The sequence below is a fragment of the Lonchura striata genome, chromosome 3 (assembly GCF_050655825.1).
Source record: "Lonchura striata isolate lonStrDom1 chromosome 3, ASM5065582v1, whole genome shotgun sequence".
Classification (NCBI taxonomy): Eukaryota; Metazoa; Chordata; class Aves; order Passeriformes; family Estrildidae; genus Lonchura; species Lonchura striata.
Genome location: NC_140705.1, coordinates 58,133,960 through 58,155,973, shown reverse-complemented (window position 1 = coordinate 58,155,973; position 22,014 = coordinate 58,133,960). Strand labels below are relative to the sequence as shown.

Genomic DNA, 22,014 nt, shown 5'->3' with positions numbered 1-22,014 from the left:
TACTATGGACTTATAACACAGACTACTTACCTTTAGCCAGACAGGTTGTTGAAATTCTGGAGCTGCCCAAACAGAGCAGTTTATCTATGCAGCCACTAATGATGGCATATATATGATTAGGGGAAGACAGTCTGCTTCCACTGCTTGGTGGTGCTTCTGGTCCAAATTGCACAAACAGTTGGATTGCATGAATTCCTTTTCAGATGAAAAGGGAATTATTTGATCTATTTCCTGAAAACAGTCATCATCTTAAAATAGCACCAGAAACTGGCTTGAAGTGTCCAGAGCATTAAGTCAGGATCTCTTCAAATATTTCTCTTTAACACAAAATTTCATTTCTATAAGGCTATTATCTAGCAGCTAGATAATGGAAAACAACTGTTTGTGCAAAAACTGAAAAGTTAGTGGTGAAACTACTTATTTAATAAATTATTAATTATAATAATGATCTATACAAAAACTAGCCAGTATAACAAATCATAAAACTATTCATTGATTAAACTTTTTTCAGGGAGAGGTTTTCAGCAAAATGCAATTGTATTTTCCTGAACCAGTAAGAGTTCCTCATTCTGCAAGGAGTGTGGGAGAGCAAAACTGCATCTCAGAGAGAGGAAAAATATTCACTTGTTCTGGATTTATACCTGGCTAAAATTTTTCAAAAGGCAAGATATTGAGTTCTTGCTGATGCTCTTAATAAGAACTTTCCTAATAGCCCCAATATCTTTCCATTTGTAGGAACTCTGAGTATGTATAGCGTGCAATCAAATTAATTGGATAGTCAGTTTCTCTTAATGGTCTTGATGGTAATGATTGTAGTGACTGAAGATTCAGATGCTTTCAAATACTCTACGTGTTTGGTTTGTGGTATAAAGATAGTAGGCACAGGCTTCTTCAGACTGTTCCAAGGATGAAAACATGGCATAGGTTTGGCATACTTCCCAGATTTAACTTGATCTATAGCAGTTTTTCATCATGTAGGTACTGAAAGGATAGGGGAAGTGGGGAGGGTGCCAACGCATTTCTTTAAAAAAATGGTGAGGAATAAACCTGTATGATATGATTTACTCAGTTATTTTGTCCTACCATTCCATTTCTGTGCTCAGCACTTCAAACTGATTATTCCCCAAATTAAGCTAATAGGCCAATTAGCTGAAAGTAAAGGTAAATTAGACATTGTAAATATAGCATAATTAGATTTATTGACAATTAATGAACTGCTGCAGATACAGCACATCCACAAAGGAATATCAGGAAGAGCAGCAAAAAAGACTGATCTAAAAGTATAATTTGTTAAAAACTTTTATGCTAGAAAATATTTATTTTATTCCTCTCTCTTTTGATTGCTCTCAGCACTGCTTTATTATCATCAAAAATAATTAGTATATAAGTAACAAATTATTATATTTTCTAAAACATGGAGGATAGACAATCTTGCTGAGCAGCAGACCTTTACCACTGATAACTTCAGTATTGTACTCTGTTGACACCATTAGATCTATCCAGTAGTTAACAGCCATTGTGAAGGTCAAAGTGGAAAATTTAAAGTCCTTCCTTTCATCCCTTTCTCTTCTCCACCCTCATTCCTCTCAGCTTTTAGCAAAAAAGCCATCAAACATCCTGGATCTAACCCTACTGCTCTTGAAACATTGAATGCTTACTAGGTAAAGAACTTGGATGACAGATGGAATCCAATAAACATAGGGATCTTGTTGCCATTTTAGATGCCGAGGTGTCATTTGAATTGGATCATAAGTGGATGTAGAAGCTATATAAGAAAACTCATGGTGCTTAAAATGGCACCAAATCCTTTTTATAGGCAACTGAATCCAACATCATATCACTTCATGCATCTATGAATATGAATCCAGTTTGAAGTTAAGGTGGGATTAAAATTTTGTGGCTAGAGTCAGAATTCTAAGTGAGTGTCAGATGCTCTAGCTCCCTTTTCAGTCACTGGGCTTGGCTTAGCTGCCAGTATGCCAGCTCTTTGTGCTATGGCAGGTACTCTGAGATGTTAAGTCCTGGCCTCCATCTGCTGCTCCAAAAGATGTGTATCTCACCTAGGTCCTGCTGCAATTATTTGTCGGTGCTGAGCAGTGGTATAAAGCTGTATAGAATGCCACAGACATTTCAAATTATAGAAAGTGGGTAAATACATGGACAGCTGAGCTGGACATTAGCTGGCCTTTTCACATAGAGATGTAGTCAGATCAGCTACTTTGAACTGAATCCCACTGTTAGAACCCGTATGAAATAACTCTGTTCCTCCTAAAGTTAGCAAGAAAATGGTTCATGAAAATTTAACTTCAGATCATAAGCATTACTTCTCACTTTGAGAAGGACCCAGTTCTGAAGAAGACTTCAGCTCCTGTGCTGAAGCTGACAGCCCCAATGGGTGTCTCAGGTGGCACATGGGTCTAGACACACCTGCATGATCAACTCAGTCATGGAGTGCCCCAACCTAACAATGAGCAGGCAGCAGGAGACAGACACACACATAAGCAGTGGCTGAGATTGGGAGAAGGTCCAAAGCTCATGAGAATCTATAGGTTGTAGCCTTACACAGACAAGGTGCCTCCCCAGCTGAGCAGTGTTCTCAGCCATGAGTAGTAGAAAGGATGTGATGACATAAAATATTTTGATATTTTGTACCCTCCTCTGTGAGACTGCCCTGAGCCATTGTCCGGTCAGCAATAGCAGCTCTTGCCTACTCAGGGACTTGGGAAGGACATTTAATTAATTCTAAATTTTGAACAATCAGAGCAGCTCCTGTGATGGAATGTAATTCCAGTAGGAATTAGAAGCTTAGGTTGTAAAGCTAAGACAGAAGTTTGGCTTCAACAGGTCAACATTACCTATGCATTGCCATAGGTATTCAGGGTTGGGCAAATTTTATAAAGGTACATAGTGGCTTAATGTGAATACAACATCCTAAAATATTTTAGTGGATTTTGTTTAATCTGCATCCCACAAAGCCATTGAAAATTTTACCATATACCATTCAAAATGAAGTTTTCAATTAATGTGATAGGACATAGCCACACCTTTTGCCTTTACAGGATGTTCTTTGTGGATAAATACATTAAAGATTGTGAAGTTAGCCATATTGTATATTTTACAATTATCATTGTTATTGACTGAATGCATATGCATTTCCTTGAGAAACTCATATTATCAGAGTACACTTTCAATCTTCATAGTGTTCAAATGGGAAAAAAAAAAGACAACAAAGGAACCCTAGTATTCCACTAGTCTAATATTATTGCTGCAACAAGACTGTTTCTTGCTCCTTTTAGTGTCATCCACCAGTTCAAGAATTAATATATTTCCTAGTAATTTCAGAAATTCTCATTAGCTCTCATGGTGCTATTTAAAAATATAGATTACAATGTTTGAATACCTGAACCTCATAATTATATTCTCTTAATGTAAAGCACTTGTATTACATATATTGTGGGAGACTGAGCAAATTCTAAAATTAACATTATGTCAGTGTAAAGGCCCCTTTCCCCAAAGACAAATTCCTGTCTATATTTAGTATTATCTGGAGATATCTCCAAATGTCATATATGACCTTCTGTTTTTACTTGACCACTTCACGCTACATACAAGGTAAACATTTAACTAGACTTTTCCACTTTTATGAATCCAAACCATTTCCTGCCCAAAGCCCACCTTGAAGTCTCTGCAAATATTTCCCTGTCTGGCTGTGCAAAGAGCTTTACCTGACTGCAGTTTAATAAAATTTTACTCACCTCTTTCAAAACATAAAGGTCATTAGTGTGCTCTTTCTTCTTTTCCCTCCTGAGATAAAAATTATTCTGAGGACAAATTTAAACCAAAACCAAAAGAATAATATGACTTAGGGTTCTAATATTTAGCTAAGGCTATTAAACATTTTTTGTTCCACCCAGCCCAGTATTTTAGATATAGAGTGAATTCTATCCAGCAGATGGTGAACTCTGATGTCACTGTCTAAAACCAAGAGGCGTTTTAGGACCACAGGAAAATTCGATATGGAAGGGATCTCAGGAGGCCTTGCAGTTCAATATTCTCAGAGTAGGGTCAGCTGTGACACTTTTCCCCTGGTGAGGACTTTCTGTTCCAGATCATAGCTGACTGGTTCAAGAAGGGGTCAGCCTTCTGAAAATCCAAGCTACACAAATTCCTTTTGAAATGAGCTGGTGGTAAAGAATTTCTACGAGCCCTCACAGATTTCAATAGGGAATTAAAGGTACTCAGCTGCTTACTGGCTCAACCCAGATAAAAGAATAAAGCATAGCATCTGTATGGGAGAAGTTTCTTACAAGAGAATTACTATTTTTTTTTGTACACTCACTGATTAAAGAGCTCTCCCCTGGGCTACCAGAAGCACTGGAAACCTTGTGAGCCTGTGTCCTTTCAGCAAATGAAGAAATACATAGGGGGCTTGCTCAAGAAGGCCAAATCAATTTCAAACTTAGTGACTCATGAGCCGTGTTGAATTTAGTGCAAGAACAAACAGTTGTTTCAAAGAAATAAACAGCACAATTGAAAGTCCAAACCTTAAATCATTAAAAAGAAAAAAAAGTTTTCTCTCAGCATGATTTTTTTAAAATTTTGATTCTTTAAAATCATAGCATAAGAGTTTAGAAGATGATAATGTGAGGGCCTGGACTCTGTTGTGCCTCCATGAGCTGTGCAGATTTGAATCTACACAACTCTTAATCTAATCACCAGCTAGAGATACCCAGTGCCTTTTTTTGATTCCACTGAAACTGATGCTAGCATATGATTACACCAGCAAAGACCAGGTACCTCAACAGCAAGACACTGAACAGAATAATTTCTGAATAGTCACCTTCATTTTATAATGTAAAAAGGACCTGGTTTTATATCCTTTAATGAATTTTACTAGAAAATAAAGCAGTTGTAATATATGCTACTCCTAGAATAAATATATAAAATCCCATTGAAAATTCCCTTCCTTAGAATAAAAAAAAAATGTTCTCTTATGCCTTCCAGAATTCAATAAAATATTCATTGCTGTTGAAAGGGTGGAAAGGAAAATCTTATCACTTGTGTTTGCTCTTTTTCTTTAACTCTTACTTCTCATACTCTTTTCTCAAATATAAAGAACACTTATACTGATTATTTTATTTAATTTGAGCCTTTAAAAATGAATTTACTTGCCTTTTATAAGAAATATATTGTCTGAATTCTTGTTTTTGCTCTCTATCCATAGACTTTTGATGTCTTGATACAGTTTGCAAATGAAAGACTCCAGGATAGCTTTGTAAAAAAGCAGTGGAGAGTAATTCACTGAATATTCTGAGTTAAAAGGGACATACAAGGATCATTGATTCCAGCTCTTACTTGAATGGCCTATAACTAAGCTAGGACTGTGGGAAAATGTGATATGATGTAATCACGACAGAACGATATGTTAGAATTGAGTGAATCTCTACAAAAGCAAAATTAAATTGATTTTACCCACAGTCGAGTAGGAAGAAATTAATACCTTTGCCTGAAAAGTTAGTGGAAGACATCTGAAGACAAGCAGAGTGGCTCTTCATCTCTAATCTGACATCTAATGTACTCAATAATTCTTCAGAAATAAATATTTTGGTCCCGGATTTATTGTATTTTCCCTTGAAATACAGTGTCTGTATCCAGATATTTTGATTGAGCAGACAACTAACACAAGTGCCATGAGTTGTGTCTGTTTATGATCTCTGTTGCAAGACCTGATCCCACAATTAGATCTGTGTGGGTAGATCCATTCTATGTAGCCCAGTTGGCTTAATCCATGACACACAGTTGTGAGCAAGAAGAGAATTAGAGTCTAGATCAGATTTGTATGGGATTTGGTGAGATAGAACATACAATTTCTTCTAGAAAGCATTCCTTTCCCTAACTGGACTGACCTTGAATTTATGTACTTGCTTTAAAATGTAGCAATTTTTAATTTTACATCCACATTATCTTTTAGCATGCAATAATATTGAAATGGTAGAGGGAAATATATGTGTTAAAAGGCTTGAATGGACTAATCTAGTGCTTTCCCTTCAATAACTATACTTAGATAGAATTCTTAAGTAAGCAAATTTCTGTACTTTTCCAGGCAACAAAGAAAATATGTTCTATTTATGACTCTATGGAATATTTGTGATTCTTCCAGTTTTACTCTCTATCCTTTACCATATGGCCATACAAAATTATGATTTTAGTCCTAGTAAACCTTGTGGAGTTTTCACATTAGATTTCATGATAAATTTATCAAGTGATTTATGACAAAATGTGGAAGATGATTATCTGTTTTGGATTTCTAGCAGAAACATTTGTAGAGAGTGATTTTAGCTTTAACTCATTTTTGCAATAAGTGGAGAATCCTATGAGAAGCACTAGGGGGTGGGTGGGTGCATCTGCTTCCAGCCAGGTGGAAGAGAGGGAAGGGAAAACCAGTTTTGCTGTACTGTGTGGAGCATACAGCACATTGGCACATAGGGCCCACATGAGTGTAAGTATCTAGGAGATGGAGGTGCACAGTGTACCCTAATGCCATTAAGTCATGCAGGGGAAGAACTCACTTTATTTCTGGCATGGGAAGAGGATCCCAACAGCTGACTGTTTTGGAGTCTGAAGTCAGCCTGACCAGGAATAAGTAACAAAAAACCCCTATGAAGACCAGCTCAGAGCTTCTGTGCATTCATAGGATCATAGAATCATAGACTGTGCTGAGTTGGAAGGGGACCATCAAGTCCAACTCCTGGCTCTGTGCAGGACATCTCAAGAGTCACATGCCTAAAAGTGGTGTCTAAATGCTTCTTCAGCTCAGACAGGCTTGGTGCTGTAACTACTTCCCTGCAGAGCCTTTTCCAGTGCTCTAACATTCTTTGGATGAAAAACCTTCTCCTGACATCCAGCTTAAACCTGCCCAGACTCAGTTTCAGGACATTCCCTCAGGTCCTGTCACTGGTGACAAGAGTGAAGAGATCAGTGCCTGCCTCTCCTCTTCCCCTTATGAGGAAATTATATCTGCACTGAGGTCTCCTCTTCTCCAAGCTGAACAGACCAAGTGACCTCAGCCATTCCTCACAAGGCTTCACCTCCAGAACCTTCACTATACTTGTGGCCTCCTTTGGATGGTCTTTCAGTTTCATGTCTTTCTTATATTGTGGCATACAAAAATGCCCCCAGCACTGGAGGTGAGGTCGTCCATTGCAGAGCAGAGAGGGACAATCCTGTCCCTTGCCTGGCTGGCAATGCTGTGCACGATGGCCCCCAGGACAGGGTTGGCTTCCAGGGCACTGCTGACTCCTGCTCAACTTGCCATTGACCAGGATCCCCAGGTCCCTTTCTTCAGTGCTGCACTCCAGCCTCTCATTCCCCAGTCTGACTGTACATTGTACATTGTCTGTCTGTGCTGGGAAAGGCTGACCTTTTCCAGTCACAGAATCTGGAGCTTGACCTTGTTAAACTCCATACTGTTGGAGATTGCCCAGTTGGTGATTGCTGAGATCTCCCTGCAGGGTGTCCTTGGCACAGACAATCTCAGGAGAGGATATTTCAGGGACCCATGATGGTACTGGTCACCTTTCAGTGTAGCTGCCTTGGAGAAAATTAGGCAGCTGTGTACCTTGTCCAGTCTCTCAGAGGAATCTTTTGTAGTGGGATTTGTGAAGGCTGGAGAATGATAGATCATGATTGTTACCAACAATATCACATTAACTGAGACTCCCCTGTTCCCATCCATAAGCTGATGTGTCGGCTGCAGAGCCAAGGGGTGATCAACAGGACTCACTTGGCCTTTAGTATTCCCATGTGGCCAGTGCAAAATTCTAATGGAGAATGGAGACTAACAATAGATTACTGTGGACTGAATGAAGCCATGGCAGAGCTGGGTGCTGCTGTGCCAGGCACACTACAACTTCCATATGAATTGGAGTCAAAGGCAGCCAAGTATATGCCACAATTTATATCACTAATGTGTTTTTCTCAATTCCTTTGGAAGCAGACCACAGTTTGCTTTCCCCTAGAGCAGCACCCAGTAAACCTGGAGATGATTGCCCCAGGGATAGAAGCAGAGCCCTGCTGTCTGCCATGGACTGATCCAGACTGCACTGGATCAGGGTGAAGCTCCAGAACACCTGTGATAAGCTGATGACATCACTGTGTGCAACAATCCAGAAGAAGTAGTTCAGAAAGGGAAGCAAATAGTCAAAATCCATATGAAAGCTGATTTTTAAATACATTTTTTTTAAAAAAAAGCAAGCAGGAGATATACTTTTTAGGAATAAAATGTTGAGATGAACATCATCAAATCCCAATGGATGTGATCAACAAAACAAAAACTACATTTTCATCAACAAACAGAATGCTTTCTTAAGCATTGTGGGTTTTTAGAGAATGCAGGTTCCAAATGACAGTCTGATGGCTAGCCCTCTCTGTCAAGTGATCTGGAAGAAGAATGATTTTCAAATAGGGCCCTGAGCAATGACAAGCCTTTGAACAAATCAGACAAGAGATAGTTCAGCTCAGGTGAAGCCTTGCTGAAGAGGCCTCAGTGCATAATAAATTACCAGAAAGTGAGAAACAATATGCCTTGTTTACTGATAGTTTCCTACTGCCATGTTGTAGGAAAGCCTTGGAGATAGAGGCCATCTGTACCGAGTCCTCTATGACAAGTCTGGAGACTGCTGAAGCAGAAGGGAAAATCAAGTCAGTTTGCAGAGGTGAATGCTATCCACCTAGATTAGACATTGATGAAGGAGGAAAATGGCCAATATGTTATCTATATACTGACTTCAAGGAGGAGATGCAACATATAGATAGGCTCATGATTGAGGCAAGGACTTGATGTGAATGTGAAATGTGCTGCTATTACCAAAGCAATCAGTTAAAGCCTATGTGGCATGAAGGACAATGGCTGAAATGCAAGTATGGGGAGGTCTGGAAGATTGACTCTATCACACTACCACAAGCCTGCTAAGTCTTGGGGTGTGTCTCTGCCACTTTGGATCTGGGGATCTCAATCCAACTGCAGGATCAAGGATATGACAGTAAAAGCCACCCAGATTAATCAAGAATGAATTTTGATGAAATCACACAATCTCAGAGGAGATGGAATCAGATTTGACTTCAGCATGCTACAGTCCAATACCACAATCAATCTTTCCTGCTCTGAAAGACTGTTATGACTGATGGTGCCCCAAATCATGGACAAAAATTCTCATTATATATTTTATAGAGATTTGCTCATAGCCTCATTTAAATCTGTGTGTGTATATATATATCACAATACAGGAAAGGTGATGGTTAACTTGGATGTATTAGAAACTGTGGCACCTGGGCATGACTTAAATGCTATAGAACAGCAGGTGAATATTGTCCTGATTTTGACTGGGATAGAGCTATTTTTCCTCCTAGGAGCAGATACTATGTGGTCCATTTAGGTTATGAGGTAATTGTTGATAGCACACTGATGTTTCAGTGGTTGCTGGCTAGTACATACCTTAAGTCAAGCACATTTCAATTTCCCATGCTCTGGTGGTGATGACATGCACAAAAAACTAGGAGGAAGCACAGTCAGGAAAGCTAAATCAAATGGTTCTAAGGGATATTCCATACCATAAAACATCATGTGCAGCATGATGGGGGTAATTGACAGGGAGGGGTTAATCTCTGCTCAGTAACAGGCTGGACATCAGTCAGCAGGCGGTGAGCAATTGCATTTTGCATCACTTGTTTTTGTTTTTGTTTGTTTGTTTGTTTTGTTCTTGTTTCTCTTCTTAATCATTATTATGAATATATCTCACTTTATTTCAATTATTAAACTGTGCTTATCTCAATCCATGTGTTTTTCTTTTTTCCAGTTCTCTTCCCCATATCACTGGGGTGGGGTGTGGAGGGCAGTGAGCAAGTGTAGTACTTATCTGCTGTCTGGCATTAAGCCATGACAGGAGACAATCCTGTAAAAGAGAGTGCTTGAAGTATACAGAGGACATGGGAAAATAAATTTAACCATTTAAAATAAAATTTAGAAAAAGTAAGCTTAAATTTTGTTGATTTAAATTTTGGTAATCACAGTAATATATTATTGCTATCACAATTTCATAGAATCAAGTAAGTGCTCTCCAAGCATAGTATGGAAATAAAATAATTGAAATTTGATTGAGCTTTGTTCTGCACAATGAGAGCACAAACACACCTCTTTCTGGTGCTCTTGAATGTGAATCTGTTTTCATTTGACTGATGAAATTGTCCAGTTTACTCTGAATAAAGCTGATTTCCTGGTTACCTGGTATACCTAAAATATGTGTTGGGAAAACACATTTCAGGAGAACTATTGTAGGAAAATTTATAGCTTAATATCTGATTTTTTTTCCATTTTATAAGATCTTTGCAACTTTAAATGTGAAGGGGAAATAATTTCTAGTGTATTTTACATCAAATAGATTAATGTTATTTACATAGTGCTGTAAGTTATTCTTCTAATACCAGGTATTGCAGAGGGTAGAAGTTTATATTAATTCATAAAAGCACTCAAAAGCTTTAACAAAATTTCGCCTACTACAGCAGTGGTACCAGATATACAAAGTACCTGTAGCCCCATGGAATTGCCCAATACATTATGAGGTTTCCATTTCTTTATAATTCTCTATAAATGTTCATATTGCACTGCCACATTTTGGTGATCTTTCTAACACTTTTCGTGGTGCATTCTGATGATCTTTCACCTCAGTGAAATAGCCTGATGGTCTTAAATTGTATCTATTTACAAATTTATCAAATTCATTTAAATTGTCAGAGATATCAGGAAACATTTACTACCTTATATTAGCTGTGAAAAAAATGTCTTAATATTCCAAGCAAAGCTCAGTTTTGCAGCTTTTGTGTTTCCATATATCTTCAAAGCCACCTCTTTTTTTTCTGTGAGCACTCTGTAGATATTTATTTGTTATAACATTCTCATTAATGTGTCACCAGAGCAGTAGTTGCATGAGAATGTGTCTCTTGTGATACACTGAAATACTTAAAAGAGTATTGTTTTAGGCCCTAGATAGATGGGAAGTATTTCCGCTTATTACTTGTTTAAATTAATGTATAAATAAACTAATATTTTATATTTTATATTTTATATTTTTATTCACTAGGAAGAAATTATAACTGAAATTCCTGTATTTTAATAAAAATATTTTGGTTAAATCAATGTTCCATACTTTTTCAGGGTGAATCTTTCACAATCTGCTTTCACTTCCTCAGTCTGCATAAACAAGAGGTGAACACTAGAGAAATACTCCTAAAGTGTTGGTCAAAAGCAGAAATGTTGCTAAACTTGGTATCTGCCTTACTAAAAGAGCAATAACAACCCTCTCAAAACAAGGATAGAGACTCTGAATGTGTAACTCATCTCAAAGAGTTAGTTATTCACTCTGTGAAATCAGCAGCTAACAGCAGCTAACAGGAGCCTGTAACATCTCATGGCTCATGAACAAACAGCTGGATTCCATGATTTATGAAAGATGTGTCACTAGGATGGAAAATTAAAGAAAGGCAAGCAGCAGGGATTAGAGAGGTTAAAACTCTCTCTTCCCATTAAGATACCCTTTAGAAGGAATACCTCTGGAGGGATCATCTGGAAGGATGAAGAAACTCTACAAACCTCAGACAAGTTTAGAAACTGAAGTAGGAAAACATTTTATTAACAATATAATTCCAAATGAATTCTACATTTTTATTTTATTTTTATTGATCTGAAAAACTATACTGGGTTTTTTTCTGCTCACATATCTCATTTGCCAAAACAATTAAATAAATCTGTATGATTTTGCATTTTGGAAGTGGACCTTCCTGCATACTAAAGGATTCACATCTTTGTGACACAGCCTGAATGATCAGGGAGGTGACGACCCAAGATATTCCTACACATGACTGAGATCTGTTCTTTCCAGTGATTGTAGGAGTCTCTTCCTTTCTTATACGGTACAGTATAAAAATCATGTGGAATTTGTTTTTTGTGAAAGCAAGGATGCTTGTATGGCTCAGAGCAGGCTTTTCATATCACTATGATGCAACTATTCAGGGAATGCTTAAATTTAGAAATTTCCTAAATTTGTTTCTATATCAAACTGTTAGCATTCTTTCAAATGCCCACAGAACAGCTGATCCCCAGAGGTCAGTCAGCTGAGGAGTATTTTAAGTGATATTGAAGGGTGAAGAACAAGTGTAACTACATAAAAAAAACTGACTCAAAAGAAGAGAATGGTTTTCAATCCACATTTGAGCCATGTGTCACCCACTGTTCTTGCACTGTCAACACCTGAAGAAGTGTTTACCTACTCTTGTCCAGCTGTTGGTAATTGCAAGACATCTGAAATCAAATTATGGACACTTAACATAATCTTAATCTTACTAGAAAAATAAAAAGCTGTTTCTTCTTAAAAAGCTTCTGGCTGAGAAATTTATTTTTTATATCCTTTTTTCAAATCCTTTTCTCATATATAAATGCACACTCACACAAAGTTCAGGGAGAAATCCCTGCAATATAACCTAAATTGTTGTAGTCTCTACATTCCAAAGTGGAGGGGTCGCCAGAGAAATTCCCTACTTTTATTTTATACTTATATATCTGTAAAACATAAATCTGTCTTTAAGCCCAAGATTTTGCAATGCATCATTTAAAATTTGTCTTCACAGGTGACTTTACACAAGTTAAATGAGTAACATAGAAGGCAAAGAAAAAGAACAAATAATTTATAGTAACGATTATTAATATTAGCAATGATTCTTCATATTTTAAACCTCACATATCATAGAATTACAGAATTCTTAAGGTTGGAAGGAGCCTTTGGAGATAATATAAATCCAACACCCTTGCCAAGGCAGGGTCACCTAGAGCAGGTGACACAAAAACGCATCCAGGTGGGTTTTGATTGTCATCAGAGGGGGGGAATTCACAACTCCTTTGGGCAGCCTATTTCAGTAGTCTGCCACCTTCAATGTTAAAAGATTCTTCTTGAGCTAAAACCTCTTACATTTAATTTATGGCCACTGCTCCTCATCCTGTCACTGGGCCCAACCCACTTGGCACCTGCCTTTGAGATATTTACATGCATTGATGAGAACCCATTCCAATTTTTAACCAAGACTAAGTAAGCCCAGCTTTCACCTCATAAGAGGGATGCTCCAGATCCCTAATCATCTTTGTAGCCCTCCACTGGATCCTCATCAGTAGGTCATTCTCTTTCTTGCATTGAGCAGGCCAAAACTGGACACAGCACTCCAGATGTGGCCTCACTAGGGTCAAGTGGATGGGGAGGATCACCTCCCTCAGCCTGCTGGCCCCACTCTCCTCTATACACTCCAGGATACCACTGCCACTTGTGGTCCATAATCCACCAAGGCTCCCAGGTTCTTTTCCAAAGAACGGCTCTGTAGTAGGTTCTTTCCCAGCCTGTGCTGGTACTTGGGGCTATTCCTCCCCAGGTGCAGGACTCTGCATTTGGCCTTGTTGAACCTCATTAGGTTTCTCTCAGCCCAACTCTGCAGCTTGTCAAAGCCCCATTGAATGGTAGCACAGCCTTCAAGTGTATCAGCCATTCCCCCAGTTTGTATCAACAAACTTGACAACAGTCCATTCTATCTATTCATCCAGGTGATTGATAAAAAAGTTGAATAAAGCTGAATTTTAAATAAACATTGTTCCCTGGGGAATGTCACTGACTAAAGGCCTTCATCTGGATTTTACTCCTCTGATCATGACCCTCTGAGCTTTGCCATTCATCCAGTTCTTGATCTACCTCACTGTCCTTTCATGTAACACATATTTCCTGAGCTTACCTATAAGGATAGTATGGGGGACACAATGTCAAAAGCCTTGCTGAAATCAAGGTAGACAACATCCACTCCCTCCACTTGTTGACCTGTCCTGCCATGCTATCGCAGAAAGCTGTCAGATTGGTCAAGCATGACTTGGTGTATCTATGCTAACTATGCCTGATGACCTTTTCTTCTTCATGCGTGGTGAAAGCCTCCAGAATGACCCATCCCATCACCTTTTTGGGGATCAAGGTGAAGCTGACTGGTGGGTATTTTCCTGGGTCCTCCTTCTTACCCTATCAAGCCAGTCTTTATTAAGCTGAGCCTTGTAAGCAGTGATGCCTAAAGTAACAGAAGAGTTCATAGCTTTTAAATCTTATTAGATGAAAAGTGAAAAATGCACAGCTAATACTTTATCAGAAGCGTGCAGAGCTAATGTTTATCAGAAGAAAGTAGGTGTTGTGGTGAACAGTGAAAAATGCAGGAAGAACATGCAACCAAGGGTAATTAATGGCTACATGAAAATATGTGCTTTGTGTAACTGGGGTGTGTGAGTGCATAGGAAGGCATATTAGCCATTTTCAGTCTGGTTAGTACCTGTACAAAATACAGCCATGCCATGGGTCCCAGATTTAGTGCAAGATAGCAAGAAGCATGCAGATGCAAGTTCTCCAAACCCATCCTGAAAGTGACTTCATTGCTTTTGCACTGTGCTTAACTGTAGAGCTAATGTGGCAGTTCTCCTCTGGTGTTATTCATGCCCACAGCTGAAGATATGCTCTTATGATAAGCCTTACGCATTATTGCAACTGAACCTCAGGATTTAATCACAGACATACCTTAACACTGACAATCAGCACTTTCAGTGAGACTGCCTGACATGCCAAGAGGCTGGGCAGAAACTCGTTGCCTCAGGTGTTGCACTGAACTTGATTCCTCCAGGAATCCGCCTCTTTTTCTGCAATTCCATGTGTTTACTTACAGTTAGCAATTCCTAATGGTGGAATATGATCTCCTCTCACAAGGGTAGTCAGCCTTGTTAATGTATTTTATTTGTACCATCTGGATTTGTAGCTTTATCTGAGAAACATATGGGCAACTTCAGAACAAGTGAAAATAAAACGTGTGCAAGAGGCTGTGGAAGCAATCTGCCACTCTTACTTGGCAGATCCTTCCCACGAGTAAATTCATTCAGGAGTGTAGCTGTCAAGTCAAATGGTGTCCCATGCAGCCTCAGGTGCCAGGCACTGACCATATTTCTGGATGTCAGGAAATGTGCTGTGAGGGTGTGCTGTGCAGCTGCTTCCAGATCAGCTGCTGGAGCAGCTTCTCTGTCCTGAGAGGTCACTGTGAATTGCAGGATTGTCTTTGCTTTGGAGAGAATAACAGGTGGGGGAAAACTGGGATACTAGCAAAATTCAGCTTCCTCATAAATCTTTCTGAACTGATGCACAAATGTTATCCAGACTTATTCCCTGAAGCCTGTTATTAAACTCTGTGTGAATAATTAAGTTTTTCAGCAATAGGTAAACAATTACCACACTTCTGAGGTCTGTTTCTGAAAACATCTGTAAGAGACGTCAGCAGGAGTGCAGGATGAAACTCTTAGCTTGGTTCTTATCTCAGAAAGCTTGAAAGGCAAAAGCAGTGTTACAGATTCATACATGGTTTTGTTTACATATACATGAACTTATTACATTTGTAATGTAATAATAACAAATGTACAAATAACTGCCAAGACAGATGAGGGAGCAAAGGTGAAAATAGTCCTTCACTCTTTTGTTGGAACAAGACTGTGGCTGAAGATGAAAAATTTTGTATACTTTCCCTTTCTAGCTAAGATTTGGCAGGTGCTGCCCTTGGGGCAGTAGTGGTGAAGCTGGTTATCACTGACCTATTTTCTTCCTTTCCTGGGACAAGAAAACATTTGGAATTCTTTTGCTTCGACTCCAGGGCACTGCATGAGAAGTCCTGCTAATTCTTTTTCCTGGTCTCAGGGACAGCAGCCGTGCCTGAATTTCTTGCACTTCCTCATGAGCCTCTGGCATCTTGACATTTATTCAGAGTTTGGTTGACCTCTGCTGCCTTTATGTATCTTTAAAGTTCATTCCTGTGCATCTGTCAATACATCTATTTTGTAGCTTTGAAATAAGAAGCTTTAGGGTGACTAAAAGGACACTTGTAACTGTTCAGTCAAGTGTGGTTATGATTTTAAAGACCTTGCTGCTTTCGGTTGACTTTTTACTGATATCGTATCTATTTTCATCAACATCTTTGGAAAATATGTTACATTTTCTAACCACTTTACCTTGTGTTTCATGAAGCAAGCTATAAGGTAGAAACAGAAGTGGTTTTGGGATCAACATTTATCCCAAAAATTATTCCCTGGAGCAAATTTTTGTTTACCCTTCAATCCTTTATAGTCGTAAAATCAGGTTTTCCCAGAATGATTAAAGTGGTGTTACCATAAAGCAGAAAGTAGACTTTGAGTAGTATAAAATATTTTAACATGATACTGAAACAGAAGAAGTGTAGGCTATATAAAATGTACCAGTAATTGAGCACTAAGATTGAGATTAGGTTCTAGAAGAGCTCCCAATGAAATAAATGGATACAATGGCTCAGTTTAATTCTTTGCTGAAAAGAGACATGGCTGTTATCTAATTTGTTACATTATATGTGACATTCTTATCTGGATAGAGCTGCAGGAGCTGTAGCACCAGCTCTATTTCTGTTTGCCCATTATATGTCAGTGCAATAGTGTGCAAACATTTCAGGGTGTCTTTTCCAGTTTAGGACAATAAAAAACCCACTGTGCTTTACTTTTTCAGTCCCATGCAAGAAGTAAGTCAATTGGCAACTTCAGGAAGGCTGTAGAAAGCTCATCTTAACTTAAGTTCTCACTTATAGCAAGCTGCACTTTGTTCTCTAGTCTATGGCATGAGATACATATATATACATATACATATTTTCATGCACAGAGACCATTAAAAAAATGACAGTGAGGTATTTGCTGCATAAAATGACAATTTTATCCTCAGAAACCCTTGACTTTCAAAGCTTTGTTTATAATGTAAAGCATATTGGTTTCCATCTCCTTGGGTGATTTTTACTGTTAGGGGAGTCAAAGGACCCAGTGTAACCTATTTGACAATCCACAAAAATATTTTTTGCCCATCTGGAAACATAGCTCTGTTGTGGGCAGCTGTGCTCTGCAGCAGCAGGAGGTGGCTGAGGTGTGTCTCATAGGAAACTGCGATACTCAAACCTGGAGAAGGTGTAGTCACAAGTTTCATTGCTAACTTGGGAGAGTCACAGTCTTCACTCTGAAATGAAAAAAAAAAAAAATGCTATCCCAATGACTTGTGCTAGCTGGTTGCTGCAAGTTCCAGGGACCAAGCTGGTGTCTCAGGAGATTCAGCTGACCAGGACCAGGCCAGCAGCTCCTTCTTACAAGAAGGCATGCCTCAGTGATATTTCCTATTGTACTAGGCTCTGTAGACTACCAGTGCTGGGTCTATCCACCAACCACATTAATCTTTTTTAAACCAGAGTATCTCTACTGACATTCTCATACATGTATTTTGTTAAGTATATGGGTTTTCCACCTCCTTTGCCTGCTCATATTACTTCATGAATTTCATGCCTTCTGATTTCTGTATCATTTTGTATCATAGACAATTTCCTTTGGTGTTTTCTCTTTCTCTCTGGTATTAAATCTGACTTTTTTTCTTCTAATCTTTGTTTATGTTCACAAGTCCCCTTATCCTTTTTTATATTTCCATTCTCCTCTTTTCCTGTTTCTATGCCTGCATTCTCACAATTCTCTTTGCATCCTTCTCTTTTCTACGTCCTTTACTTTCTCTCATTTCTCAAGGAAAGGGGCTCAAGGGTGACTTTTTCAGTCTCTGCTCCCAAGTAAAAATGAGATCACGATATTAAATAGCCTCAAGTTGCATATGAGGAGGTATAGATTGGGTATTAGGGGAAAATTTCTTCACTGAAAGAGTTGTCAACCATTGGAACAGGCTTCCCAGTGAAGTATTTGAATCCATACCTCTGGAGGTTATAAAAAAGGTGTAGATGTGTGAAGAAAATAGCACAGATGTGGTGCTTAGGGATGTTGTATAGTGATTAGGGACATAGTTTAGACTTGACAGTGTTGGGTTAATGGTTGGACTCAATGATCTTAGTGTTCTTTTCCAACTTACATGATTCAATGATTAATAATTTCTTGTGTCTTTCTTCTTGATCTGATTGTTAGCACTACATTGTGGTGTTGGATTAATCTATTTTTCAGTGACATTTACAGGCTGAGAATTTAAATAAAACTAATTCATCTCTATGAATATAAATCTGGGATTTATAAAAAGACTTCCTAGTCTTTTGTATGAAAACCTGAAGGAACCCAGTTTTCAAATCCAACTTTAGTTAAAGGCAAATGCTGAATTTTCAATTAATCCCTTCCCACTCATATATCCCTCTTCATCAAACACCTTTCCTTTGCTATAAGGTCACCACAATAGTTTTGTTCCTGAACTTCACAGTCCTGAGTCTAGAACTATTGCTTTTTGGATTTTTTTTCCTACTCCTGAAGAGCTGTGTAGCTTGTGAACAATATGTTTTTTGGCTAATAGAAGAAGGATATTTTTTTGCATCATATGGTAGTTGTGCAATCTCTCAGTCAGAATCAAACAAACCAGAAATTTAGAGTTCATTAAAGTTGTTTAAAACTTACTCAGTTTTGAAAGCCCTTTACAAAAAAACAAAAAACAAATATACAAACAAATATATTTTCCTTTCTCTTGGAAAAAGCAAAACACTAGCAACAGTCAGGTAGATGTCAAGTTTAATACTGGTTTTCAGTTTTCTGACATCAATGATTTAAAGAGGATATTGCATTTCTGTGGTTTTAGTGGGATCTCTGAAGGACTTAGCAAATAGATGGTGATCAAAAAAGCTGCATTTTACAGCCTAAGCTCATGTGAATGACAAATCTGGTTTTCTGTGTCCTTTCAGAAACCCTCAAAGTCCTCATCTGACAGGAGTGAGATTAGCTGTCATCTTTAAATCATCAAAGCCTGAGATCAAGCAAGGCTTCTAATCTTAACAATTCTTTTCCTGCATATCGTGGTGTAGCCATCAAGGTCAGAACCTGCAGCGACAGTGCTTGCTCCTAATACGGTGGTGAAGGAAGTTGCAAATGGATGGGCAGTGCAGACCGGGCAATGGGGAGAGAAATCTGAGTCTCACCAAACAGGGAACATAAATCTTCAGATATTCCATATATTTTGCATGTGGAAAACGGAGTTGAAATTTCATCCAAGTACTGAGTAACAAATCAAAGCTTTTTTTTTCCTTCTATCAAAATTTCTTAACATATTGGCCTACACTGGTTTATACCTACTTTTGCTAGACGAAGATTTTCTCTTATCTTGTTCACTTTTACTATATTGTGTTTTATTATAAACTACATAGCACAATGAGGGGCAATTACAATTAAATTATTACCTTTATTACCAATGTCTGTTTGTCACAGTGAGAATTGCTTTCTGATAGCTCAGGTCTGTGCAAATGTCTCTAGCCCTCACTCTGAGCAGAGGCTGGCTGTGACTGAGCCAGTTCCCAGAGCAGCTGGGGGAAGGAAGAGGACTTACATGTCATTATAGGTTGAAACAGCTCTTCAACTTCAAAACAGACTTCAAAACTCGTATTTCCAGTTTTGAAGTCTCCAATATTGAAGGGGAAGGGCTGGGTCAGGTTTTATACGTCTAAATCGTGAGTTTGAAGTAGAATAACTGCTCAAAATAAAACAAAAACAAATTTCCTGCTGCAGAGGTCAAGCCTGGCATAAATTTACTGTAACTCTTTTGTTGAATGAATATTGAACTGAATATTTGGCTGGAGATCATAGTAGTCTTTATAGTACAGCTATTTCAAAACATTTTTGGTCAAGGAAAAAATTTAGAACACACATCCACATACCTACAGTTATTTATTTATAAATTATGTGCATGCACAATGTACTATTTACAATTCACAATCTAAATTGTACCAAAGAACAGCATTTTTAACAAGGATGATATAATGAGAAAATAAGTCTTATTTTCAATTTTTAAAATCTTCTATCTTTCTTATAATCACACAAAAATATTTTCTTCTTGTACATCCCCTAGGTTTTATGCACCTCACCACACTTTGGAGACCATTGTTTAAATTGATGTGCTATAGTGGACTAAGCACGTCCTCAGTAGCAGTAGTAACACTAGCAGTGTAATCTGTCCACAGACCAGAAACTTGATTTTAACACCATATTCACATGAATATTTCAGTCTTTCAAATCTAAGTCATCTTCTGCTTTGAGCCTTCTGGAATATATGTGTCTGATTTGTGTGAAAAACAGTTATTATGGTATTAGGAAATGATGAATTAACATCACATTCAAATAAATTTTTCAATCTTTCAAGTCTAATTCATCTTCTGCTTTGTGTATTCTGGAATATCTGTGGCTGGCTTGAGTTAAAAGCACAGTTATAATGGTATTAGGAGGTGGTGAAGACTTGACCATAGCTGTCTGCTCACTTCCTTTGAACAGAATCACAGAAAATAAATAAGAAAGTGTTTGTCATTTATTTAATTGTTTGGAAATGACTCTTTATTAACAAGTAGGGAAGGATGGCTGATGTATTTCCAGTATTGGTTTCAGTATCTGAATCAACATTGTAACCTAAACCCGTTGCATTTAGACCTGAATTAACGATATATAATTTATTTAGGAGCCTAGCAAAAACATTACCATTAATTAAAATTCATGAAATTAATTAATTAATCCAAGTTCTGAAAATATTTTAAAATTTTCTTTGAACTTCCAACTTTAGATATTTATGTAAATGCTGTAAAGCATGGTTTCTTTTTTGTTTGTTTTTATGAAGGTCAAATATCTGAATGCCACAATTTAGAAAATAGCAGAATACAGAAGGAAAGTAACCACTTCCTGAACTCTTCTGTCCCAAAACAAGACTCTGAGAGTGACCTGGGATGGCCTGAACTGCTACTGTAAAGAACAGACTTCAGCCCTCTGATCTGCTGTCTCTGACATACACATCACTGTAGCAGCAATCTTCCACAAAAACTCCAACCTCAGAACTTTGCTTTTCCAGAAAAAAGACCTTTAACATTAATTCCAAATAATTAAAATTGTAACCAATACATTTTTTAAGTCTAATGTTTTAAACTGATTTTTCTGATTTTGATCCCTCAGAAAATCAAATATATTCAGCTTACTATTTTTCCACTGGAACAGCTGAATCTCCATCTCCACACATCTTGCCAAGTTGTAATGGTCTGGAGAGTGCCACAGCTGCCTTAAAGTATTATTAGGGAGTTGTTGAACCCCAGCATGTGAAAAAACATGGATAGCATTGAAGTTCATTGAAAATCCCCTTCCCAGTTAGAACCAAGTAACATGGAAACCATGTAAATCACTTGTATGTAACTGCTCTGATTATGCCACATTTCTGCCACTGTTGGTTTTTACTTCCACAGTTTAAATCTGTTAAAGGCATAATCATACACTATCTCTTGCTTGCAATAGCAACACTGCCCCTCACTTAAAGCTAGAAGCTATTATCTTTCCAAATTAAGGAAACCTCCTTATGATTTCAGGATGGATATTTATTCATTCCTGTCTTGATTTTTGTCAGTGTCACAATGTCAGTGTCAGTTCATGCTTCTCTAGAGCCTCTTCAACAGCAAGAACCTGCTCATATTCAGGTAAAAAAGTTCCCACAGAGCTAATTGGAAATGGAGAGTAGACCGTGGTCAAAAGTACTGTAGTATACAGACATCATAGCAGCACCTAGCTGGCAAGAAGATTAGCAAGCACATCTGTTCTGAACCATTAAAATGATATAAAGAAATTGCCTTTAAACCACCTGCAGGACCGTAATTTCATACAATCATTACAGAGTCATTAAAAGTTAATGTAGAAAAAACACCACTGTGGGAAATGCAATCTTCTTCTGTGTTCACTAGGTACTCTAAAAATGCAAGCAGAGAGCAGTCTGAAAATGATTGTGTCAGATGATTATGCCTTATCTCCAGAACATATTGTCTCAGATATGTCCTTTACCACAGATTAGTCTAGACTACTTTCTATATTTTCAAGCCATACAGAGAATTTTCATGTTGAACATGACACGCACATGGCAGCAA

General features: G+C 38.0%; 1 long non-coding RNA gene across 3 annotated transcripts in view; it reads left to right on the top strand.

Annotated features, from left to right (window-relative positions):
• The window catches only part of LOC110476005 (uncharacterized), an 80,549-nt gene extending 60,277 nt beyond the window's left edge, over positions 1-20,272 (top strand). For all 3 annotated transcript variants that reach the window (XR_014954263.1, XR_014954261.1, XR_014954262.1), the window contains one exon: positions 18,820-20,272. This is a non-coding gene — a long non-coding RNA (uncharacterized LOC110476005). The remainder of the gene's footprint in view (positions 1-18,819) is intronic.
• The last annotated feature ends 1,742 nt before the right edge of the window (positions 20,273-22,014 follow it).